Below are 11669 nucleotides of genomic sequence, written 5' to 3'. Positions count from 1 at the left end.
TGAATACTGTAAGGAACAATCTTTTCTTTTTTCTTTTTATTTATTTTTGAGAGAGAGAGAGAGCAAGCAGGAGTGGGGAAGACAGAGTGAGAGACAGAGAGAGAGAGAGAGAGAGAGAGAATCCCAAGCAGGCTCTGTACTGTCAGTGCAGAGCCTGACCTGGGGCCTGAACTCACAAATCATGAGGTCAGGACCTGAGTCAAAACCAAGCATTGGATGCTTATTGAACTGAGGCACCAGGGCACCCTGAAGGAAAGAATCTTGTATGTAAGAAATTAGGAGACATGCATAAAAGGAATGAGAAGTGAGAATACATTTTTCTGGAAAGAAAAGAATGTAATTTTGCCAGGAAACAAGACAGATTATTTGGAAAGGGAAAAACTTAGGCCCAAATCTCAATGAAAGAGAAAGTTGGAGAAGCATGTGAAGGCAAATTTTCGAAAAAAAATTACGTATGGACAGGACTGGCCGACCTGACTTCAAGCTATATGACACAGCTGTAGGTCATCAAGACAGTATGGTCCTGGCATAAAAACAGGCACATAGATCAGTGGAACAGAATACAAAACCCAGAAATGGATCCACAACTCTATGGTCTTCTAATCTTCAACAAAGCAGGGAAGAATGGCCAATGGGAAAAGGACCGTCCCTTCAACAAATGGTGTTGGGAAAACTGGACAGCAACATGCAGAAGAAGGAAACTGGACTACTTCCTTACAGCGTACACAAAAAAAAATCCAGACTGGATGCAAGACCTAAATGTGAGACAGGAAACCATCAAAATCCTAGAGGAGAACACAGGCAGCAACATCTTTGACTTTGGCCATAGCAACTTCTTACCACACACATCACCGTAAGCAAGGGAAACAAAGCGAAAAATGACCTATTGGGAATTCCTCGAGATAAAACATAAAACACCACCACCACCACCACCAAAACAACAACAACAACAGACAAAAAAAAACACAAAAATTTCTGTGCAGTGAAGGAAACCCTCAACAAAAGTAAAAGACAGCCTATGGAATGGGAGAAGATATTTGCAAATGACATATCCAATAAAGGTTATTATCCGGAATACATAAAGAAGTTATACAACTCGATGCCCCCAAAACAAAGAATCCAGTTAACAAAGGGGTAGAAGAGGCATGCTGGGTAGCACAGTTCTGTGTCCAACTCTTGATTTCAGCTCAGGGCATGATCTCATGGTTTTGTGGGATCGAGCCCCTCATCCGGTTCTGTGCCAACATCATGGAGCTTGCTTAACATTCTCTCTTTCCCTCTTTCTCTGTCTCTCCTCTATGTGCGCACGCGCTCACACACACACACACACACACACACACACGCACACACTCTGTCTCTCTGTCTCACAATAAATTAATAAATCTTTTACAAATGAAATATGAAGAAGATATGAATAGACATTTTTGCAAAGAAGACAGCCAGATGGCTCAAAGACACATGAAAAGATGTTCAACATCACTCATCATCAGGGAAATACCAATCAAAACGATGATGAGATCCCACCTCACCCTTGTCAGAATGGTTAACATTAACAACCCAAGACACAACAGGTGTTGGTAAGGATTCAGGGAAAGGGGAAGCGTCTTGTATTGATGGTGGGAATGCAAACTGGTGCAACCACTCTGGAAAACTGTATGGAGGTGCCTGAAAAAGTTGAAAATAGAATGACCCTATGATCCGGCAATTACACTCCTAGTTAGTTACCCAAGCGAGCAGCAGAGGCCCAGCCTGCATCCTCCCCTGACCTGAAAACAGGGAATGGCTGCTCTACTTAGAAACTGAGCTATGGAACAGGAGGTGCACAAGGGTCTGGGGTGTGTCACGGGATGGGGCCTGGATGAGTGTGTTCCAGGACATGGAGCAGGGGTGCTGTGCAGGAGGTCAGAATGAGTGGGAGTGTGGGCTCTTCCCTGCCCCCTGGGTCACTCCCAGGTACCCTGACGACCTCAGTTCTGGCTTGTCCTCTGAATTCCTCAGGTATCCACTCAGTCTCAGGGGTTGCTCCCTTCCCAAAGAAGGCCCTAACGTCATAAACAGTCTGTAGATATTGGAAACTGCAGGCTACACCTGAAAATCATGTACAAATTATGTCCCCAAAATTGTGCTAGGTGTGCCATTCTAAATAAATAGAGATTAATGGTACACATGTACCCTTCAGTACAGGTATGAGAGTCAAAATATTGGAATTGGCCCAATTATTCAACTTGTAGAGACACAGAGTAAATGATGATGTGTGGCCCCTGAGGATGCAGAAGGGGACAGAACTTGAGCCTGTCCATTATGGGGACATCAGGTACTAAAGAGCATACTCATGAAACCCTTCCTGCCCAACCTGTCACACAACTGATACACACACACACACACACACACACACAACCGCACGCACGCACACACACACACAAACACACACAATTGCTGCACTCAAAGCGAAAGGACTGGAAGGAGGGACCCCATGTCTAATGGCAAATATTTCTTGACAAGGGTATATCATTTTATTCATATGTATTTGTATTTATTTTTTTTCTAATTCTTAATTTTCAGAGAGAGAGAGAGAGAGAGAGAATCCTGAGGAGGTCTTCGTGCTCTCATTGTAGAGCCTGACTTGGGGCTTGATCCCATGAACCATGAGATCATGACCTGTGACAAAATCAAGTCAAAACACTCAACCAATTGTGCCACCTTGGCGCCTGTCCTTATTATTCAGATTTGTATTTCACTTAAGAAACAACATCCGTATAAAACCTATATCAGTAGTAAATGAGAAGATTTCTTATTTGAATTTGATGTTTGTTTAATATGCACCTTAGACTAATTTATTTTAAAAAAATTTTTTTATTAACGTTTTTATTTATTTTTGGGACAGAGAGAGACAGAGCATGAACGGGGGAGGGTCAGAGAGAGGGAGACACAGAATCTGAAACAGGCTCCAGGCTCTGAGCGGTCAGCACAGAGCCCGATGCAGGGCTCGAACCCATGGACTGCGAGATCATGACCTGAGCCGAAGTCGGCCGCTCAACCGACTGAGCCACCCAGTCTGCTCCAGACATTTCTCTTGTGGCTTTTAGCTCTTGAGTCAAACTTCTAAATGGGATCCCTATCCCAGATAATGAAGATATTTCAAGTAGGAGGCTTCCATAATCTTTGTTCTTTGGGGAATATTCCTCTGTCCTAAAAATATTAGTTTGATTGAATATTTAACCAATTATTAATCACTCTCATGTTATGTAGCCAGACACAATAAGCCATGGTGTGTGATTGCACACACCTGAAAACCCCAGAGGAGCTAAAGCAGCAGAAACCGAGGTCAGTGGTTGCAGAGACCGGGGTGAGGGTTGAGCCATGGCTGACGGGTAGTATACATGTGTGTGATGGAAATATTCTAAGAGAACATAGTGGTCATGGATGTATAATTCTGTGAATATACGTAATGGCACTTCAATGTGTACTTTCAAAGGATCAGAGTAAATTATTTTGAAGTTAATTTATGTTTTACTTCTAAAACAATACATAAGGACAGTAAATATCTCTATACAAACCACAAAAATTACAAAGAACGAAATGACATGGTCAGGGAATTCACTGTTTGGGGCTGCAGCTGACATGAGCCGCTGTTGGGGAGCTGAGGCTGGTTGCTCAGCTGCAGCAGGTGGTTGCTCCAGCCCTTCCGTGACCCCGCAGGCTGGGGCTGAGGGCTGCTCGTGCTCTGGGGCCACTAAAGGGGCAGGTGGCTCTTCCAGCTCCTGAGTGTCAGCCAGAGCTGGGAGTACCTCCTGCCCTGGTGGGGACGCTGCAGTGAGGGTCTCCGATTTCGTACGCGCTGAGCTCCAGGAGGACTGGTGGCTTCAGGCAGCCTGGGCTGCGAGGCTGCAGTGGGCACCACAGAGATAGCGGGGGCTCGCTCCTGAGGGACGTCTGAACGTGGCTCTGGAGCTGGTGCCATGGCTTCAAGAATAGAAAGTGTCATCACCGTGAGTGCCATTCCATGGCAGGAAACCTCTCCCGCAGACATTGTCATCTGAGTCAAAGAACCCACCAGGAGGAAATCTCCCAGATGGCAGGCTAATGGAACAGTGATCTGAGACTAGTCCCTACTCCTGGCCCACCTACAGTCTCAGGAAACATGTTCTCTGTGGCATACCCCATCCCCGCCACACGCCCACATCTCCCACCCAGAGTCCTCCTCACCCAGAGACTCTGGCTCATTGGGCTCACACTTTCTCCGCCATGAGTATAGAAGGCGGGCGTGGCGCTGCAGCTCAGAGCCCGGCATGTGGACCCCTACATATTCCTGCAGTGCCTTCAGGCTGATGAAATCTGGGGGCTGGAAAAAGTACTCGGGTAGTAGTCCAGCCAGGTGCCCAGGATGGAGGAGATGGCCCTGGGGATACAAAAGTAGCCAGAACAATCATGACGGGGTGTTCCTCCCCCACTGATGTCTCAGGACAGGCCTGTGGGACCTGGCCTCTATGCCTCCTGCTCCTGGATGTCCAGAGACTATTCCTACACCTTGCCCACCTGTGATTTAGGAGTCCTGCTTGAGATAGTTTAGTCACTGAAGAGGGACTGGCCAAAGTCTTTTTGACTGGGACCCCTTAACCAATGATGTGGCAAAGTCTGTCCATCTTGGGGAAGCCAGCCAGACTCCTCCGTGTGTCCCCCTGCCTACCTCCCACTAGAATTCAAGTCCGTGTGTGAGTGGAGGGGTGGTGTCGGGGTGAGTCAGTGCCTTCACTGCATACCCTAGCGCTCCATGAAAATCTGGACAAATATGGGACAAGGGGACTCTGTCTCTTACCTGGGCTTGCTGGGACCCTCCTGATGCCTTCAACGTGACGACCTGTGCCTCTCTGCTGCCTCATGCACTCAGTGCACATGTGGGTGTCGTCCCGCTGACACCGTTCTCCCATCGTGTGGGTGATATGTGCTCCTTGAGCCCTCACTGTGTCTCCTGTACCCTTGCTAAGCACGCACCTTGGATGTTCCCCAAGGTGGTGAGCGTGATGCTCCCCAAAACCGTTATGCTGGGTCCCCTGATGGGGGTCTAGGCAAGGCTGTGAGTGGGAAGGGATGGGGTTGGACTCTCTAAGGGGCTGACGTGGTCCTCTGGCGCCCTCTGCTGCCTCCTTGTGCCCACAGCCCATCCTCTACCAGACAGGACAGAACCCCTTTCCTTGCTTCCAGGGAGAAGCCCTCAGATCTTTGCCCTCTCACAGGACTCTCAGACGTGTGGGATGCTGGGTCCTGCAGCCCCTCCCACGCACAGTCTCAGCACTGCCCTCTTGGAGAAGGAAGGCCCTCCAGCCTGAGCTCAGCCTACTCACAGTTTCTCCTGCTCCCGGGGTCCGCCATCCTCCTCAGCCTCCGAATGGAAGCATCCGTATCTGGAGGAGGCCAGAAGGACATCATATGAGCTGTCCTGTGGATGCTACGTCTTGTCCTATCCAGAGTCCCTGACTGCTGACTAGAATGGAGCTCTGGAGGGGAGGGTACTGTCCTCTCTGCGCATTGGATCCCAGTCAGCTCCTACAGAAGTGCCTGCACCTAGTGGGGCTTCCTGCGTGTTTGAAGAATGATAGGGCCCCAGTCAGCTCCATCACACATATTGGTGTGGGTCTGGGCGTGCTGCTCATCCTGGGCATCCTTGACTGGTATGAGCCAGGACTCAGACACACAGACAGAGCCTCCAATCTCCTTTTCCAATGGGAAAACAGCCCAAGTCAACACCTGGCGACAGTGAGGGATGAGGCAGAAAGTTGATCATGGGCAAGAGGACAAAGATGACCCAGCAGAGACGCAGCCCTGCCAGCAGAGCTTTCCACAGGCCAGGGTGACTTTCCCTGCAGTGCCCCCACTGAGAACCTGGAGTTTTTCTACCCCGATCAGAGGAACAAAGTGAGACTCAGGGAGTTGGTGACTTTCCCTAGACTCAAAACCTCAAGGACTGAATCACACTGGGCTGTGAAGGGCAGGGTGCTCACCTCATAAACAACACTTCCAGGACCTGCTGGGTGGTAGTAAAAGTTGGGTACGTGCCCAAGAAGGTGGAGACGTACGTGGGGTCTCTCCCCAGGAATGCGGGTACGAGGTGCTCCACTCACTGCTTCAGCAGGCCTGCATCGATGGTCCACCCCACACAGTTCTCATTCTCATTCCTGGGTGTGACCTTTGTACCCTGAGGTAGAACACAGGAAGGACATAGAATCAGACACAGCACTATGGCCAACAGGAGGGTTGGAGTCCAGAATGCAGACCAAATCCCCAGACCCCAGTGACTTGTGGCAAGCCTGAGACCTGGGTGCCCAGAGTAGGAAAAAGGATCCTGGCATTCACACGAGAATTTGAGGTGGGAAATGACTGAACACATTAGGATCTCAGGTCAGATTGTAAAATGAGTATGCACAGCACCTCCCTGCATTAACAGCAGTGTCCCTGTGATTTCTAACAGCACAGTCCATTCTGGGGATCCGAAGACAGGGACTTTACCTGGCAAAGGTTGGATCAGGATAATAGAACATGTAGGATGTTCAGTGCAGCACTATGACATGGCAAGAGAAGGGAATCATGTCACAGTCCCACATTTGTGAAGGGCTGAATGGGTGAGGAGGTGAGTGGTCTCATTTCCAGAATGTTGTCTAGGTGGTAAGGCCCTTGCTCCTGATCTGGAGGGGCCCCAGGGGCGTGTTCCTTGGCAACCAAAGTGCAGAACAGCAGACATAATGCCATGAGCCCCATATCCCTGTGGCTAAAAATCCCCCTGCTCATCGTGATCATGTGCCAGACTTGGAGAAGGTGTGGAAGGATGGTCAGGCCAACAGGGACACCTGGGAAGAGGAGTTTGGAAAATATGCAAACATCCTCTTTGTTCCCGTGGAGGGAACAAAGTGGTGGCCAAATGATCATACTAATGAAGCACAGTGTCTTCCTGGCCTCGAGGAGATGGAGTTGGCAGCTTTAAAACCTTGGCTTGGTTGTAGGGTACCATAGACGTCGGCCAGGGGGAACACAGTGGCAAGCATGAGAAGGTAAATCGTGAATGAGATATACAGTCCAAGATGCCCACACTTCCCCTCTCTCGAGGTATATTCAATTTCAAGCATAGTGTATTTCATCAAGTCCAGCTTGAAGCAGGGCGATGGAATCCAAGCAGAGATCCAAGCAGAGATGGCACTCAAGGTGCAAAGCAACTTTCCTATCCCAGGGGAATGTCCCATTCTAAATTTCAGGAGATAATTCCTTTTTTTGTTGTCATAGGACTTGGTGTTGTCAGCAGGAGAGCAAGTTAATCTTATGTACGGTCACGGTAAAGGCTGTTTCCCACAGCTTTTACTTTTATTAGGGTGCTGGATATCTCGGTGGGGGGCTCTAGTCTATCATAGGGAGTAATAGGCCCTGCTGGTTGATCATTCCAATGTGTTAAGGTTGGAGCAGTATTTTAGGCCACTAGCCAAGATGGTTTTGCTTGTTACTTTCATATTTAATTTAACTTGTTAGTTTAATATTCTTTTTTTTTTTTCTTTTTACCAGCCCTGCCGTTTGTGAGTTATAGGGTAGGTAAAACCTCCATTCAGAGTCATGTTCTTTTGCCCAGTTTTGCATATTATACTTTTGAAAGGTGACTCCCACTTTTGAAAGGTGTATATTTTATGAAGGCATCCATACATAGTTTCCAGTTTCTCGAATCCCCTAATGGTGGCGGCCTGGTTTGCATGGCAGGAAGGGAAAGCTTGGGTTGGGCCGGATGCAGTGACCACAGAAACCAGGGTGTATTTAGAACATTCACTCAGAGGAAGAGGGCTGATCGAATCAACCGGCCAATGTCTTCCTGGTTAGGAATTCCAGTGAATGGCTCCAGATGCTTCTGGCAGTTTCCTTGGACATTGTTTAGAACTCACAGGACAGGCTGTTACTGCGTTACCCACCTCAATGTACTTCAAGGTAATTCAGCATTCCTAGCAATATGCCATTCCATCTGGGTACTGCAGTGGCCACTCTTTCTATGCACCCATTCTAACGGAGTTCAGTAGTTAAAGCTTGTACTTTAGTACAAGTAGTTAAAGCGTGAGCTTTCTGACTGCCAGGAGGTGTCAGTGTCTTATACGCTGGTACAGTGAAAACAGTGAGGTCCGCCTTAGGCTCTGGCAGACAGACCCAAATGTCTTTCCACATATTTTGACTCCATAAGGGCTTATTCATAATCATCAAAGCACTTGGCTTTCCATTGTCTGAGCCCTCTGGTTAATACCTTTAGAAAAGCCCAGCTGTCAGTGCAAAGGGTTAACAGCCTGACTGTTGCTTTCAACCCACTGGCTGCTATGGTTTTTCCTGTTCTCATCCAGATGGTGTCGATGTTGGGCTGAATACTGATCACAGACCATGTGAGTAGATGTCCTCAGTATACCAGGTATCAGTGGAAATCACTCCTACCCACTCTTTCTCGGCTGCAGGGGCCACCATTAGGAATAGGTGTGGGGCATCTGGAGGTTCTATACAGGGCCTGGTAGTGCCTGCACATCTAGAGACACTGGGCAGTGGACAGGGACTCCTCTGCTGAAAACAGGCATGCCACTTAGTCAAAGTAGGGGTTTGAGCCATAGCAGAGATGGGTCGATGAAAAATAGTTTTCATCTTCTCCTGCACAGTCATGGAAGTTCTCATCCCAGTGTGTTCTACAGTGAGAGGCTCCACCTGGAGGAGAGCTGTGTACATTGGCTAAAAACCATTGTTCTCTTGAGGGTATGTCAGATTTTGACCAAAATGCTAGAGGTACTCTCTCCTCTTACTGTCCCTGCCACAGTGCCAACCCATGCCTCTGGAGTCAAAGACACGTCTAATCCAAAAAGGAGCCCTGTTGGACAAATGCCCAGAGCTCTAATCTGCCTTACTATTATTTTTTTAATGTACCATTTTAAACATTCATTTCTTTAAACATGTGTATTTATTTTTGAGAGAGTGTGGGGGGGGGAAGAGCGTGAGGTGGGGAAGGGCAGAGAGAGAGGGAGACAGAACGGCAAACAGGCTCCAGGTTCTGAGCTGTCAGCACAGAGCCCAATGAGGGGCTTATACCACGAACCATGAGATCATGACCTGAGCTGAAGTCAGAAGCTCAACTGACTGAGCCACCCAGGCACCCCATGCCTTACTATTATTTTTACTTTCTCAAAGGTGGCTTGCTGTTCTGATCCCCTATCCCATATATGTTCTTTTTTCATCAGATGCGTTAAAGTATAGAGGCACTGTGCCAGGTAGAGAATAAAAGTCCTCAAAAACCCCCAAGCCTACAAAACCTTGTGCCTCTTTCACATTCTTAGAGTTTGGGTGGACTTGCATCTTATAAATCACAGCTTCTGGAACAATATGAGTCTTATCTGACTAGAGGATAACTCAAACCTTATGTGAGTGCCTGTTGCCTGAATTTTCTATGGGTTTGTTGTATATCCTTTCTTTTGCAGATGTTCCAGCAAAGCCCGCAAGGTGTCCTGGAGTAGAGGCAAATCTTTACGTGTTAAAATTATATCATCAATATAATGATCCTGTCTCACCTATGTGGGAAAGAGAACAGAAGAAATAGGTCCCCAGCTACCATCCATGACATATGGTGGGACTGCCTATTCAGGTAGCCTTGGGGGGGGGGGTGGTTTGAAAGTTCATCATTGTCCCTTCCACATGAAGCCAAGTTAACCTTAGTTACCAGAAACCTTTACTCACCAAAGCCTTTTTTTTTAAAAAATGAATTTCCTAAATGACTTTTGCAAGGACACTTTTTTTTTTTGACAAAGCATTAGAGTAAAACAGCTACTATCTGCAAATAACAAATAACAAAAGACTTAAAAATGGCCAGAATTAAAGATTTTTTGAGAGGTCATTATAATGCAGTTGAAAAGCTAGCTGCTATAGTGGTCTGTATGTTAGAGTCTTCCCCCACCCCACTTGTATTTTCTTCAGTCTCTGTGGGCAGTGTTTTGATTATCTGCTGGGGTGTTTACATTTCAAAGACATGTTAAGATTTACAATTTCAAAGGACCTGGAAAGAAAGAAGTTTTCTCCTAAAGGTTTGGGGGATACGTGTTATTTAAAATTTTCCTTTGTATTAGAGATTCTGTTTCTTCATCAATTACCACAACATCCTCTTCTTTACTTTCGTCACTTCTTTATAGAGATTCCACCTTTATAGAGATTCCACCTTTATAGAGATTCCACTAAAAGGTGGATGACTAATTAGTCATTAGTCAAGGTCAATGACTAATGATCTTGTCATTAGTGCCTAGATCTTTAGTCCATGGCAGATTGCATTGCAAAATGGCATGCTAAAGTCTCCTACTATCATCCTGCTCTACCATTTTGTCTGCCAGCCCCGAAGCTGTCATGGTGGTGGGCAGTCTCATGTTCTCTTCCGATCTTAGCTCATCTTTTAACTTCCTAACATGGCTTTAGCCTCCAGTTGGACATTGCGGCTGGCCAAAGTGTCCACAGTAGAGGCCAGCCCACTGGGGCTACCATGAGCTTCCTTTCTCTGACACACTGCACAAGGTGTAGTTCCTTTAACAAGCACATTAGACCCAGTGGTGTTCTGAGGCCATCCCATCTTTGTGTGGCCATCTACAAGTATCTGACATAGGGTCCTCCCTTCCCACAGACAGGTCAATGGCCCACTTGGGATTTCCCCTCCAGATGTATCTTTCTCAAGGCCCATTCTTCGGTCTCCTGCCTAACTTACCAATTGTTGGTTCATAACCCTCTGAGAAGTTTCCAGGTATCACCTGACACTGGTCTTCCTATACAGAAGGCAGAGAGAAACCAAAGGAAGAGGCAGGCCACTTCAGGTTGGTAGGTGGCAGTTTTAATAAGCAAAAGGAACTTACATTTGAAATTTCTCTTAGGTGGTAGCAAGGCAGATGGATCCCTGCACCCACTCACTAAACCCTACAAGTTTCTAAAGAAACGGAACTGGGCCCAGTCACATTTACCACGTAGGTGTTTTCAACACCAAATCACCATCTCACGGCTATGTCCTTGGAGTAGCGTCTGGGAATGGGAAAGGCCGTTAGAATACACACCACAAGGAGAGGAGAAAAGTGCGAAACCTCTGAGGGCCTGAAGTCTGGCTCACAGGTCAACTGAAAACCACATCTTTTGGATGACATTTCACAACAATTACCTGTGCATTTACTTTTATTAATATTTCATTCCACCATGTGGCTTTAAGCTGCTGTCTATTTCTTTCATTTCACCTTAATTGACTATATTGAGCATTTCTCTTTTTTATTGAAATGTATTTGACATAAAAAGCTGTGCACATGTAAGGTGTACAATGTGTTGATTTGAGACATTTATATACAGTAATTTAATTGCCATTGTAATGATAGCACATCTATCTCATCATATAACTTTAATTTCTTTTTGGGATGGAAATACCTAAGATCTGGTCTTTGGCAAGCTTGGTTATTATAGGGCAATATTGTTGTTTCACTATCCTATGAATTAGATCTCCTGGACTTATTTGTCTATTGGTGTCAAATCTGTACATTTAAACAACATCTGCCCTATTCTCCCAACCTCAGCTTCTGATAACCTCCATTTACTCTGTTTTTATGAATGTGATTTTTTTTGGATTCCACATATATGTTATATTATACTGTATTTGTCTTTCT

The sequence above is a fragment of the Prionailurus bengalensis genome, chromosome A2, assembly GCF_016509475.1.
Source record: "Prionailurus bengalensis isolate Pbe53 chromosome A2, Fcat_Pben_1.1_paternal_pri, whole genome shotgun sequence".
Taxonomy (NCBI): Eukaryota; Metazoa; Chordata; class Mammalia; order Carnivora; family Felidae; genus Prionailurus; species Prionailurus bengalensis.
Note: the sequence above shows the minus strand (reverse complement) of the source record.